Source organism: Molossus molossus, unplaced genomic scaffold (genome assembly GCF_014108415.1).
Source record: "Molossus molossus isolate mMolMol1 unplaced genomic scaffold, mMolMol1.p scaffold_m16_p_8, whole genome shotgun sequence".
Taxonomy (NCBI): Eukaryota; Metazoa; Chordata; class Mammalia; order Chiroptera; family Molossidae; genus Molossus; species Molossus molossus.
Window position 1 is genome coordinate 34,882,626 of NW_023425402.1, and position 15,334 is coordinate 34,897,959.

The 15,334-nt window shown below is 36.2% G+C and overlaps 1 protein-coding gene across 1 annotated transcript in view; it reads left to right on the forward strand.

Annotated features, from left to right (window-relative positions):
• The window catches only part of COL19A1 (collagen type XIX alpha 1 chain), a 325,038-nt gene that overhangs the window by 185,381 nt on the left and 124,323 nt on the right, over positions 1-15,334 (forward strand). The window lies entirely within an intron of this gene.

Sequence of the window (15,334 nt, forward strand, 5' to 3'; positions counted from 1 at the left end):
CAGGACTTGAATTTGGGGCTTCTGACTCTTGGTCCCATATTCTCTTATACTGTCCCAGTATATTAACCCCAGATCTGTCTTTTAGTCATTTTTCTTTATTATTCCCCGTTCTTCCCTCTGGCAAATAAGTGTGTTGCCTCAAATATATCAGAGTTCTCAAATACTTGAGGACCAATAGTATATTTTACCAAGGTTTATCTCTTATCAAGTTAATAAAATTCCAATTCTCTTAACTCTTTTGTTTAACCATATGATTTCTTTCTCCGCTAACATTCTGATAGTCTTTCCTAGAAAACACTCATGGAGCTTCTGGGGGTGTCAGGAATGGAACTGAACATGAGGGGTCTTATTTAGGACATAATAAAGTGTGGCAAGTTTGCCCTGTACCATTGGCATTGTAGTCAAAGACTAAGCCAAGGCTTCTGTGTACGATACTGTACTTTTATCTTTCTTTTCTTTTTTTAGCTAACTCCTTCCACTAGAGCAGCTCTGTTTTTAATTTGTTGTGTGTGTGTTACAATTAATATTTGATTTGGAAAAAAATGGACTGAATGATATCCAAGTCTGTTTAATTTTTAAAAATTCTATATGCAATTTATATCTTCGTGGCTAGTTTGGTGAACACAAAAGGGGTTAATAAGTTTTGATGGCTAAGAAAATAAAAATTTTGTGAATAATGGCTAACATTTATGGGCTGCCTATAATGTGTTAAATGGTTCAGAATTATTGTGATTTATTCCTCACAATAGCCCTATGAGGTCATTTTGCTATAATCTTTATGGAAAAATAGAAAGTTTGAAACAGTTTGGACAGGGTACATTGCTAGTAGTTGGAACTATGCTATTTTAAAATTATGTTGTAGTCATGTTTGGGTTCTACTCTCAACACATATGTCTACAATTATAGTTCTCCCTTTAGTTCTCCAGCTCCCCTCCATTTGAGTTCATTAATCCACCTGAACCAGAGTGTTGAATAGTCTCAGTGGAAAAAAAAAACAACAACAACATTCAAAATGACTTCCTTAGATCTGTGCTTTGAGGCTGTGTTAAACATTTAACCCATTGAAGGCAGAGAACTAGATGAAATGACCTTATGAAGTTAATTTCTAAGCTTCTTATTCTGTCTTCTCACAGTGATGGCCAAGATGTCTATTGCATCTAGGCCATGTTTCTGAATTAATTGCTGTCTTCGACATACAGGGAACATTTTCCTTCTAGTAACTACCCCTTCCTGCAAACTGAGTAACTTATACTCTCTAGGTCATATCTAAGATATATAAGGAACTTGTGTAATCCAATAGCAAATAAATCAATAATCCAATTTAAAAATGGGCAAAGGACCTGAATAGACATTTCTCAAAGGACAACATATAAATGGCTAACAGGTATATGAGAAGGTACTCAATATTGCTATTCATCAGGGAAACACATATCAAAACCACAGTGAGATAATACCTGTTAAAATGGCTTTTATCAGAAAGACAAACTATAACAATTTCTACAAATAGTGTAGGAATACTTATACTTCTATGTTCATCAAAGCTTTATTCACAATAGCCAAGATTTGGAAACAACCTAAATGTCCATTAACAGATGAATGGAGAAAGAGAGAGACAGAGAGAGAGAGAGAGAGAGAGAGGAAGGGAGGAAGGGAAGGGAAGGAAGAAATGTATATTTCCATACACACACAATGAATATTATTCACCCTTAAAATAAAAAGGAAATCCTGCCACTTTTGGCAACATGGGTGAACCTGGAAGACATTATGCTAGTGAAATAAGCCAGTTACAGAAAGACAAATACTGCATCTTCTCACTTGTACATGGTATCTAAAAATGTCTAATTAATAGAAACAGAGACTTGAGAGTGATTAGTAGGAGTGGGGAGGGAAATATGGAGAGATATTGGTGAAGGGGTACAAAGTTTCAATTATACAAGGTAAGTTATGGAAATCTAATGTACAGCATAGGTTAATAGTACTTTTCATATACTTGAAATTTGCTGAAACGATAGATCCTAAGTGTTTTTACCACACACAAAAAAGGTAACTATGAGAAATGATGGATGAGTTAAATTAGCTTGATTGTGGTGAATATTTCACAGTGTGTAAGTATATATATCAGATCATCAAGACATACAGCTTAAATATGTACAATTTTGAATTTTCAAGTATAACTCAAAAACTAGAAAATAATAAACAGATTTTCACTTTTAACTAAAAAAAATAAATATGTACCCCTTAGGTAGTTTGGGATGGCAGAGCTTGTGTGTGTGTGTGCGCATGTGTGTGCATGTGCGTGTGTATGTGTGAAGAATATTTAACTTGAGATTTACCCTGTTAACACATGTTTAAGGGTACAGTGTGTTGCAGTTTTGACTCATACCGACATGTGGTCAATTCAGTGCTCCTCCTCTGTTGTTTTAATGAAAACTCCTGCCAAGTTGGACCTTCACCCATCCTGTTGTTAGGTGAATCACAGAGTAGGAATTAATACATGTCATTGTTAAATTTCTGGATTGGAGTCCATAATACCGTTCTATTGGTTAGCATTTTTGTTTTGTTTTGTTTTTTACTCAGTGAAATAGCTCCCAGTTTTACATCCCTTAAAATCTGGTAAGTCTCCCCTCTAAACATTCATTCAAATCATTAACAAATCCTGAATAGAACAGGGCCTGGCATCTCTATGTAACACCACCAGAGGTTTCCATCTTCTCTACCATTGATATTCTGTGGCATGATAATCAAATCATGTACAAATACATTTGAATCCTCTTCCTTCCCACTCACATTTCTTAATTTGTCCTGTAAAATAATTATGAGATTCTTTGTCAGACTGGGATTTAAAAATATTCAAATGAGGCTTTTTAAAAATAATAATGCTTCAAATTGAAAGTGTACCCTAGCAAAGCTTACATTTCAGAAGGTGGTTTAAAGAATAGATTAAACTTATGTATTCTTCTTGATAGTTGTGGAGGAACGTATTCAAATTGTAAAGTTCAACCACTGTTTTATACAAATTTATTCCATTTATAAATATGCAGAGTCCAGATCATTTTATAATACCTTTATTTTCTCTTTTATCAATAGTGACACAGTGTTAGAGACTAAAGAATAGAATTTTAAAGATGCTGTTAGACATGGTTTGTCATTATTACTGGTCTTTTACAGCTGTATTTATCAAGAAAAGGTAGCTAAAGTAGGTATTATTGACATTGTCCACATTTACAAGTGGTTATTTCCAAATATTCTCAGTGCTTTATTTTGCTTTATAAGCTACTTGAAAGAGAAGCAAATTAACTTAAGAAATGAGCATTCTTATATATTTACATTTAGGTCCCTATTGACATTATTTTTTCCTTGTGCAAGAGTTAGGTAAAATGCAGCTTTTTTACACAAATAAATAAATGTGTGTGTGTGTGTGGGTGGGTGGGTGGGTGTACATGCAGACATATACATACACACATACTTAAAGATAGGGCCAGTGATTTTTCCATTTCATTGAAGTTTTCAATAGAAAACAACAGAAAAATCTAGATTTTAAATTATTTTATTGACCTATTGTCAATGAACTCTTACATTTTGATTACAGCTGTTTGACCAAGAAAGAGTTGACTATTATTAAATTTATTGTAATGAAATATAAACTATGTGACAAGTCTTATGTACCTCATCTCTAGTCATAATATCTTTAAGGAAAGCAGAATATTTAATTTTAGACAAATTATTGACTTATTAGTTTTCCTCAATGATTAAGCAGATAGTAGCTTCTATTCTAACAATATCTCACAATTATGGTGAGTTTCAAACATGGGTATCACCTGTAAACATACTTTGAAAAATAACAAACATTATACAAACTTGTTAATAAATTCTTTTTATTTTTTTAATCCTTTGTGTAGAGTTTTCTATAAGCACAATAAGATTTTTTTTATAAGCAGCACACTATGATTCTGTTTGAAATTTTCATTAGTTGATTTTATTCTTTTAACCTGCTAATTCTTAGATTATTAAGTGTTCATTCAATAAAATATAGTAGTCCCTGACCGGGTGGCTCAGTTGGTTGGAGCATCAACCCATACACCAAAAGGCTGTGGGTTTGATTCCCAGTTGAAGTACGTATAGGAGGCTCTTACATCAGTGTTTCTCTCTCTCTTTCTCTCCCCCCTCTCTAAAATCAATAAACATTTCCTCGGGTGAGGATAAAAAATATATAAAATACATAAAATAAAATGTAGTAGTAAGCTTCTTGTACTTAAAAAGCTGCTGTTAACCTCAACAGTATTTTGTGGTGGTATATGTCTGAGGTTTGCAGACTTTCTTTTTTCTTAACCTCCTGATTTTCTTCTTTGAATCTTTTATGTGTCATTACATTATTTTTCACTTTGTTCTTTTTTTAGTTCTACAAGTTAAACATTTGGCTGGCACACTTTTGAGTCTCACACTCTTTATAGATTAACACAATCTTTAAAATTGAACTAATATTGAATATTGACCCAGAGCCACAGAGGAGAATGTATTAGAGAGCAGTGAAGGAGAACACCATGGGCCATCACCTACCTGGAGGCCAAGAGGATGTTCAGCCCATGATAAGGACAGAGGGCCAGGAAGCCAACAGAAGAGAGTTTCAAGATGCAAGAGGGTTCAATAGGATTTAAATTTGGAACAAAGTCAGAGAAGAGATGATGGATAGGAAAAGAGGTGTTTGAAATTGGTGCCAGCTGAGGGAGATTCGAGTTGGATAATCAGGAGAGCATTGGAAACATAAATTGTAAGAAAAGGTGTGAGAGAATTAGTGGGTGGGTTGTGAGGAAGGAGAGACATCAGTAGGCAATCTGGTGGAGGGATAAGGACAGGAACTGGATGAAAGCCCAGAAAAGTATCTTAGTGAAGGGTGGAGTACTTCAGACAGCTGAGCATGTTCACTGAAGTTTGCATGAACATCTCAAAAGAACTGGCATTTATAAACATTCCATCTAAGATATAAATTCCTTATAGAATTTTCTAATGTTGCTAATCAAGTCTCCAAAAATATTAAAAAAATAATTATTATTTTAACATAACCATGGATTTCTCCTTTATAGTTACATGAAGTGCATGACTGAATAATCTTAAAGTTGGTATAACACTACCATGGCCTTTTTTTAAGAAATTGCTCTAGGTCCCTGAAAAAGACATTTGGTGAGTCAGATCTAGTTACTTCCTCAAACAGAAACTTATTTGGTTCAACCAAATAAATTGGCACCTCACTCTTGCATTCTGTTGCTGGATCCTAAACAAAACTGTTATGTTTTTCGTTCCTTTTACTCTGCTCTCAGTTAGCTTCTCTGCCTGTACCTTTGTTTTTTTCCCTCTCACTGGGCATCCAAACAACAGCCATTCCCATCCCACCCCACCCAAGCCACCTTTTTTTCCTTTCTTTTGCATCTCCAGGCAGCTAATCCTCCTTCCAACATTTTAGTGCAGATTCTACTTCCTGCGAAGCGCTTGCTCCAAGCCCACTCTGGAGGCTTTGTCCCGGGTCAGGGCTGCCTGCATTCTGAACAGCACAGAGAACCTGAACATAGTTAGCTCACACCCTTCTCAGGTCGAGTCCCTTCACGCCAGCCCAGGCTTGATGGCAAAGGAACTGGGTCATACTTCCTCTTCGAGGTGGGAATCTGATGGTCCATCCTGCATAAGTATGCCAGGTCTGTTGTCTTCTTTGGTTACAAACAACATAGGGTAAAACATGTAGGTTGCCACCTAGGCTGAGCTTTTCCACTCATCAGCTGTGTGACCTTGGGCAAGTTCCTCAGTCTCTCTGTGCCTCAGTTTTCTCATTTAGAAAATGGAGATTCTAATAATCCCCGCACCACAGAGCTGTTAGGAGGAACATGATATGTAGGAGTTAGCTGTTGTCATGATTTTCATCCCAAGACAGGTGATCTGAAGTTGTTTGTAGAAGGGAAGGAAGTATATAACTTCCAAGTATTGGGACTTGACTAAGGAGAATGTCTAATTGGCCAAGAAAAATTATTTAAGGTAAAATGACTGTTTTCATTACCACTCTGTTGAACCCATTTTATTTAATTTTTACCTGAATTCTTACTTTCTCTGTATGTCCACCCATGTTCTTATACCCCAGAAGCTTTATGAGGCCCATTGTTGATCCAGCTTCATAATACAATTAGGTATCTAAAATTTTTTCATTTAAAGGAGCAGAGGCGGGGTTTGGTGTCTTCATTGTGGCATAGCTGAGGCCTTAATGCTTGTTTAGTGCATAAATTGTGCTGATCCATGTATAAATTCACCAAGTGTTCATGGAAAAATACCTTGTTCTTCTTTTGGCTTATTTGTTTCTGAATTGATTTATGTCCTTTATCTAGGAAGACACAAGTAACATAAATAATGTTGTAATAATTCCTGAGTTATATCAGTTCTAATAATTTAAATGCTTTAAGAAGACACAAGTAACATAAATAATATTCTAATAATTCCTGAGTTATATCAATCTCATTAGGGAAAAGGACAACAAAATCACTGTTTCAGTGAAATCAACACATACTATAGGACTCATCTCAGCACATTTTCCTTAAGCTGACTTGCTTTTATGTGACTTGATATATTTTTCAAATGAAATTTTATTCTGATAGCCTAGCCATATTCAGTGAAATCTTCACAGAACAGAGCAGCCAGTAAAGCAGGTCAGAACTGCCTCCCATATAATTTTTAAAAAATTTTCTTCTCACTTTAGGATAGCTTATTCCACAGTGCTAACTTCACAGCTATAAAATGACCTCGGCGTTTCAGTGAAGCAAGTTCAGGGCCTGGTAGAACCACTAACAACAATTGTCTGTAGTTGCAATTAAATTGTTTTAATGGGCCTGAATTTGGGGGAGGAGTCTTATGAAGAAAAGCATGAATAGTAATGAATTTTCAGCTCACGAAGTAATTTGGTTAGTTGCACATTAAGATTAGAGGGAAATAGAAGATTGTCTCCTTATCTTTATGTATTAAAACTGACATTGACCTGTAAAATGCACAGTGAGCATATACAAAAATTCTGCTCACTCACTGAAGCTATGACTAGTGTCCTTGTACCAAAAATTTGTATTGCTAACTGGAAAATTATTTTAAATAATAATTCTATTCTGGTCCTAGGTAGAACATAAATACGGGGGAAGGGGCATCTTTTTTGCTTGGATCCATATATAAATGTCTAAATAAACACATTTTAAATAACATTTTAAAGGTTCTACATCCTACAACTAGTCGCTCATGTTTATTTCACATTTTAAACTTCCACTTTACTTCCTGTGAAATTTCCTACGGATGTCTCCTTGAGGATACCTTGAGAGTTTACAAGAGATATCAATTTTGATTCTATCTGACATTTCTCATGAGTAACTGGGAAATTGCGTACCCTGTTCAGGTCCCAAGATCTTTGCAGTTTTCCCCGAACACCTTACTAGAATTTGCAAAACTAATGAGAGTCAGAAGATAAAAATGATCAAATCTACATTTATCCCTGCATTTCTCTTGCAGAGCTTCAAAGCCCACTTTAGGGAACCTTCCCTATTGTTTTAGTGACTGACTTTGCTGGCTTTGCCTTGCTATCTTTCTAGAAGCTCGTCATTTAGGATTATCTAGTTGTGCCCAGTTTTCCTGTGAGACTATTAAAATTAACACTTATAAAAGGATGATATTATATAATTGAGAAAAGTCTTATTGAGTTAAATTAGCCACCTGGGGAGAAAAAGCTACTGTAGTATAAATTCTACCATATCTTAAATCATGTGATGGTTTATTTCTGCATTTATATTTTCTATGTATGAAGTATCATTTCTACTGGGAATGTAAGGCATGCCAATATTGTAAGTATCTGTGTCCTATATCATATGTACAGATTATGCACATCTGTGATCTCACTCTATTCAGTTCTTTTCATATGTGTTTTGGGTGCTATATGTTGTATGCATGTATAAATATAATGTCATCTATGCGCCTCCATTGTTTTATTCCCCATTTCAGTGATTAAGTGAGAAATCAGTGTAGAATATAAGAATTGCGTAATAGTCTTCTTCTCTTTGTTATATGATACATTTCTCAGAGCAAAAATACATCATTCACAAATTAACTTCCTGTACTAGTCCTAACTGATGAGGTCCCAAATAACATGTGATTTACCATTAAGCATGTGCTTTCACCATCAACTCTTTCACATATTTAGGTGTGATTTACTATTTGTGAGATTTCTTAATAGCATTTCAGGGTTCTTGTCAGTTAGATGCCCCTCAAGATATAGAATCAGAATTTCAGAAGACACTGAATAAATTTCAAGGAATGAAATTGGTCTGCTTTATCTGAAAATTTATACTTCACAATTTTCTCCTGGTGTCCTGCCACTCAGATACTCCTGCTCATTCTAGCTTGGTGTTCCCAAAGCTGCATCAAATGTAGATTCTGAAGTAATGGAGTAAGACAGGGAGAAGGGAAAGAAGCTAATATATGTTAATGTCAAATAAATGTCCACATGGGAGTAGTTGTGTAGCAAGGACAAGAATCCTCCACTTTTGCCTCACACTCTGGGAATGGTGGGAAAAATAAATCAAAGGAACAAGATGTTGGGAGACAACTTCTAGCTCAGTCTAATTAAAATCAGACGAAGAAGAGACACAGAGGGAGATGCAGCCCAGACTTTGTGAAAATAGGCCGTCCCTTAGATAAAGTTAAATATCACAGCCAGTCAATGACAGCATGCCCGTGGTTCATCGTGGTACACTTCACTCTCATTCTTGAGTCTCTTTGGTGCACGAAGAGACAAAGGACCCTGGGAAGGCTGTAACAACAACAACAAAAAACATGGCCACCAAGGTGTTTCTTTCAATGATACATATATAGATTGTTTAACCATTAGGAGCTAGGGTTCTCGTTCATTTAAATGACACTCTAGGTAATAGAATAGCTGCATAAGCTATCTCTGTTATTCAGATTAGTAAAGAGGAAATGTTTCATGTTTTTCAAATAGGTTGCTGACACTAAATGGTATATTCATGTGAATGGACCTAAGAGTTGGTCTTCTCTGTGGAAGTAGCACCCCATCTCTTGTGAAGTCCTCTAAACTGGAGACATTTGGAGAGACTGGGAGCCGCTTCAGAAGGAAGGGCCTGAGAGGAAGGCCCATATCTGGGACATCACATGTTTTACATTTTAGAGCAGAAAGGAACTGTGTGTCCCTCCAGTCCACCAAATAAGGCAAGTGAGGTCCATAAACGTTCAGCCATTCTCCAGGGCTGCAGGGCTATTTGTGTCTTTAATTATTCTATGTAAGATGGAGCACCGACTATTTTGTGGCCCCATAACAAAATCCAGATTTGTATGTCTTTAAAATGGAGAATGTTGAGAACTTAACCAAAGCTACTTTATTTTCTAGTTAAGGCCACATGTTGTAAGAAACACATGTACATAGGTCCCATCAATCCCATCGTGGTCTCTGTATATTGTAAAGAGTGCACATTCTATCCCCATGAGCACTCATCCCACACCCACAGTTGGGAACCAGCATTGCCTGGTTGTGGGAATAAGGGTGGGAGTCAGAGCTGCTCATTATCAGCTGTAGGATTGGATTAATTTGTGACTTCAGGCAAGTCACTCAAGATTCTCATCTAAATTTATGTTTCATCACAATTCAGCCCTCAGGTATATACTGAGATTGAGCCACACGCACTTTGAAAGCACTCTGGTGACAGGTGTCCTATGAAAGGGTCTTATAAATAAATATTAGCTACTTAGCCACAGAAACACTTAAAGAGAATGGAAAAGGAGAAGACACTTTCCACCACAGTGGGAACATGCTAATTATACTCCTGTATCCGTATTTTTATTCAGTATATCACATTGAACACGTTAGTAGCTATTTGGTATACTTACCATTGGAAATGTCAAATACAAAGTTATTTATTCATTTTGGACACAGCGAATATATATGGGAGTGGCTGCCAAAACCAATAATCTCACATTATTAATCAATTTGGGAAATGTTAAAATGTAAGTTTTCAGAAATGCAAAACATTTGTAATATGAAACATTTTCATGGCCTAGTGGCTTTGTTTTTAAAAAAAAAAAAAAATACAAGACCTTAACTTTGTAAAATTCCATAGTATTTTGAGTTACTTGAGGTGATAGCACAGAATTCTCAAAGCAAGTTTAATTTTATAGCACTTTGGTTTTTCAATATGGTATATTTCAAGTCTCAGGCGAGTAGAGATATTGAAAATAAATATAATTTATTGTGCAAAATAAATCTGAGTGCCTGTTTTGTGTGAGGTACCATGGAAGTGGCTGAGGTTGGGTTTCCCTAAAAGCATCCTCTAAGATGGAATTCTTGTGCATGTGATTTATAGAAGAAACTTGAAAGAAAAGTGAGGAAAGAAGAAAAGGGAAGGGATAATACAGGCAAAAATGTGGTTTCAGAAGTCTAGTCTCAGCCTGATCTCACAAGGCAATCAGGAGCATTACAGATTTATCCTACCTTGGAGTAAGGGACTAGGCTTCGATACCAACACCACACTGGATGGGGATAGGGAAGTCCCTTCTCAGGTGTCTAGCTCCTGTAGACTAAGGCAGACCTCCGGAGAGGGGTGCAGGCAGAAGTCATTAGCAGACAATACCCATTATCGTTGGGTACCAACCAAGCCTGGCACCAGTAGTATCTGAACGAGAGGTGGAATAAAACACCACCCTTAATATTACCAAAGCAGTATCCACAATGCCTTTTAAGCAGAAGTAAAGACATAATGAAAATGTTGATAATATTTACTTTACCATGAGAGAGGTGTGTGTGTGTGTGTGTGTGTGTGTGTGTGTGTGTGTGTGTGTTATTGGAGTAGATGACAGAACTATTCTTTTTGTCTAATCAGTAAATAATAAAAGGCTAAATTCAGGTCACATTTATAAACACAAAGTGAAATTACCAGATGGGACAGACGTCAAGGAGAAAGAATGAGCAGAGTCAAGGTAATGGACTTATGTATCAAAAGTGATTACTGACATATCAAACTTGAAATGGTGATAGTGCCTTTAACCAAGGGAAAAAACACTGAGGACAGCATTCTTTTGGAGAAGATGAGTCCATTCCAAGCCTATAGCATTATATCTGTTGAAAGAATCTGAAAATGGAAATGTGTCAGCCCTTTAAAACCTGGATTAAGGTCATGAGGAAAAGGACAGAGTTTACTATTAGGAAGTCATCAATTTGTGGTGATAATTGGAGGCAGGGGGGTGGGTAGGATGACGAAGGGAGAGACTGCAGAAAGAAAATAACTGCGGCCAGAACCTTAAAAATGGTTGGGAGGTGAATGAGAATGTTTAAAGGTGGAGAAATAAAAGTTTTTAAAGTGGGGAGATGGTCAACTGATTGGAAATGCTTCAGAGACATCAAGGAGGATGGTGTCTGAGGCAAAGCCATCAGGGATCTTGAATGAAGCTGGTTTCTAAGAGTGACTGTTCCATGCAGAGGTGGATATGACATTTTACAGGTTGGGTCTTGGGAGCTGTAGTAAGTATTGAGAAAGTTGGGGAACGAGGGGCTATTTTTTCAAATGCTGGGGTATAAAGAGAGACGACATAAGATCACATTTGGAGAGGTCAAGGGAAAAAAAATACATATATATATATATTTTTTAATTGAGTACATTTAACCTGAGGCAAGGAAGTCAATGAATAGGGAGAAACTGAAGTCGCAAGCAACAGGAAACAATAATAGCCCAGAAGTACCAGAGGAGGTCAGAAAATGCACACATGTAAGTGTGGATCAGCACCTTTACCTTGAGGACACGTGGGAAGACAAGAGGGGCATGGGACTCACTTTGGGGGCAAAGTAGGAATCAAGGCACTGTACATATTCATCTCATGATAGAAGTTTTCAGTGTAGATATAATTTAATAAAACTTCTGCTGTTCATAAGAGACATTGGTCTCAAGAGTGTTCATAGTTTTCAGATGGCTGCTACTTTCTTCCTTCATGAACAGTGAGCCCCATTTAGTCAGATAAAAGCAGAGATAATTACAGAAGCAGAGGAAGCCAAATTTGAAAATGGTGGAGAGAAGAAAAGGTCTATTACTGCAATGTCAGACTTGTCCTAGATTCTTGAATCAGCTGGTGAAGTGTAGGCATTTCTTTTTACCCCCTCTATCTAGCTATGACTTTTTTCTTTTGTAAATTGCCAGTGGTGTCTTAGAAGGACATTTCTGTTATCAGCTGTTTGTCTGAATTCATTTATTTTGTTTTATAAATCCATTTTGCTAGCTACAGTTCTAACTTCTTGGAAAACTTAGTTTTATTGGTATAATCTAAATAATGTCAGAGTAAAATATTGCCAAAATTAAATTGTTCTTATCTTTATTGCTTTTGGCAATTTTCACTTTTTATATCTCTGTACACATTCTATAAACTGTCATTTATTTTTTTCTCAAATGATATAAAATTTCTGAAGCATGCTAATTAAGTATAATTCCCAAGCCAGGAAATGTCAAGAGACCAGTTTACCAGATAAGTGGTCCTGCCTGTCTATTTTATTAATAAATCTTTGTGGTAATAGTTATAAATTTTTGTATAGTATACTGCTAACTTACTATGGGCTTAAAATACTTTTCACTGAGAGCTAATGGAAATGAATATGGTGTGTTTCTTTACATGGTTACCATAGAGATAAAGACCTTTTAAAATAGGATGGCACAAAAATTACTAATTCAAAAGAAGTTATGCTTCTAATTCAATATTTAAAATGGTGCACTATTCCCTTTCTTTTTATTTTGTCAAAATTGCATGACTTGAGTGTGTCTAATATACTTTTACCAGATAATTTCTAGTATAAGAAAAACTGAAGCAAAAATTAAATAGGTGAATTCCCTACAGCATTTAGTGTGATGAGGCTTTCATTTCTAATCTTTTATTCTTAAGAGTTGCAACATTCCTAATTATCTCACTCATGCTCCACCTCTATAATCCTTTATATCTTGCTATTCAATTTCAAATCTAATTACCTATAATGGCTTTTTTAAAAAACAAACAATTTATTGCCTTTTCCTGCCATATCATTTCCATCAATTAGACACATTTTCTAGTAATAACACAGTTCCAAAGATGAACAAATTTATGAAATTTTCTCATATTTTATTACTGTTCATGTTCAGATTTTATAAGTCTTGCAGACTTCCCTTGAAATTTTTAATTAGGACACTCTTGGATAATATTCTGTGACTTAGAATTGTTTTACTTAATTTGATTCTGTTACCAAAATGTCATCAGCATCACTTTCTAGAGACATTGAAATGAACTAAACCAACCCTAAGACAGGCAATTAATTAAGCAGAGAAGAATCAGCCAATGAAACAAGACCACTGTGGATGATGTGCCTACAACATCCCTTGGAGAACTGCGTGCTGAAGAAAGAGGGAAGGGAGGACAAGGTCAAAGAAAATAGACCCTGCCTTAGCTGCATTTTCCTTACAATTAACCCTGTGTTTGTTTTCTTTTAAAGCATAGACTACCATCCACCTTGTTAAGAGGATTTAAAAGGACGTAGAAGAATTGAGAGGATTGTCCCCATAAAAGAGATAAGAATTAATAAACCATGGGCACTGTGCAGTACAGTGCTATTCAAGAGGAGTGCTCAAAGTGTTACCAAACCGTAATAAGTACAGACATTTAAAATACATGTTTAGAAACTTTAAAGTAATTTAATATTGCTGTGTAACCTAAGCATGTACTTACTGGACTCACCCGGTGGAACAGACTATAAATGAGGAGGTGTGTTGTTGGGCTCACGTGGAGTCACAGGAGTGCTAGCTGCCCCCAGTCATGGACAGCAGGGCCACACCGAGGTGGCATTTTGAGATTAGCTTGTCAACTGTAATACACAAAAATCTGAGGAAATGTAATCATGTCTTTTTATGAATTATTATTTTATTTTAATTTAATTAAGTTAGGGAAGTAAAATTTTTATGTATGTATGTATTTATAACCCTAACTAACAAATGACAAAACAAACTTCACCGGATTTTTTATTTATTTATATTTTCAGCAGAAATAGACTAATGATGGCCATGGAAGTGATTCCAAAGAAATTAAGATCAAAAGAATCGATGCTAGGATGTAAGGGCGATCTGGCTGCGACATCTGTCACCCCATTGATTGCCAGGGTTGATTCGGCTGATCTGGCTGGCTAGGCTGGTGTTCCCATCCTCCCTCAAAGATCCATGTGCATCCCTCCCAAAGCTGTGCGCTGGGTCAAAGAGGATGACTTTCCCCAAGAGGAGAGGACCGGTCTTTGGTCAAGGGTATGCAAGTAGCTGTGCTCCCTGCTAGAACCTGCAAATAAGTTCTCAAGGTCCATTTGTAGGAGAAGTGGGGTAGTCAAGCTTCCAAGACTCCAGACACATCCAGATGAGGCGCTGTACGTGGCAGTCTGCCTTTAAAAAAGAAAAAAGAATTGATTCTAGTTTTACTAGAATGCATGGTCCTTAATATATTGAGTTCAGTTAATTGTAAGGTATTAAATCATAGTATGTTATTTGTAGAGATGGGCTAGCTAATGGAACAATGAAACCATCAAAATGTAAGCAACATTTACATACAAAATATAAACAAGTTCAAAACCAAAATAATTTTGACCCTGGCCGATTTGGCTCAGCGGTTAGAGTGTCGGCCTGCAATCCAGAGAGACCCAGGTTCGGGTCCCGCTAAGGGCACGTACCTCGGTTGCAGTTTGTCCCCAGCCCTAGTGGTCATGTGGGTGGCAGTCACTCAATGTGTCTCTTTCATGTTGATGTTTCTCTCTCTCTCTCTTCCTCTTCCTACCATTCTGTCTGAACAAAAAAATGGAAGAATGTCCTCAGGTGAGGATAAAATTAATAATAATAATTTTGAAATAAAACCAATTGAAGCAAATGTTCATTACTTCACATTTAAACATTAGTGCCTTGGAGTTGTCCTATAAGATAATAGTTGAGATTGCTGAGACAAAACTAAGCCTGTCATTGCTGAGGTATTCGTGAAAGATGACATCAAAGATACTTACTTGGAAATAATGGGTGAATATGTGGCAAAGATTTTATTGCTTGACATATTTTTAAAAAATGGCTAATAGCAACTCAAAGAACAAATAAAACTAGCAAAATATTTTTACTGCATTTTGACAATGCACAGGTGGCAGTTATTTTGGTATGTGTGCAATTATAGATGATTGTGATATAAGGATGATATTTTTTTCTTCAGCTTCTTTGCCAACAAGGATAACTAGCTCTGAGCTGTAGAAAAATATGAAGGATTACATTGTCAACAAATATGGTTTGGA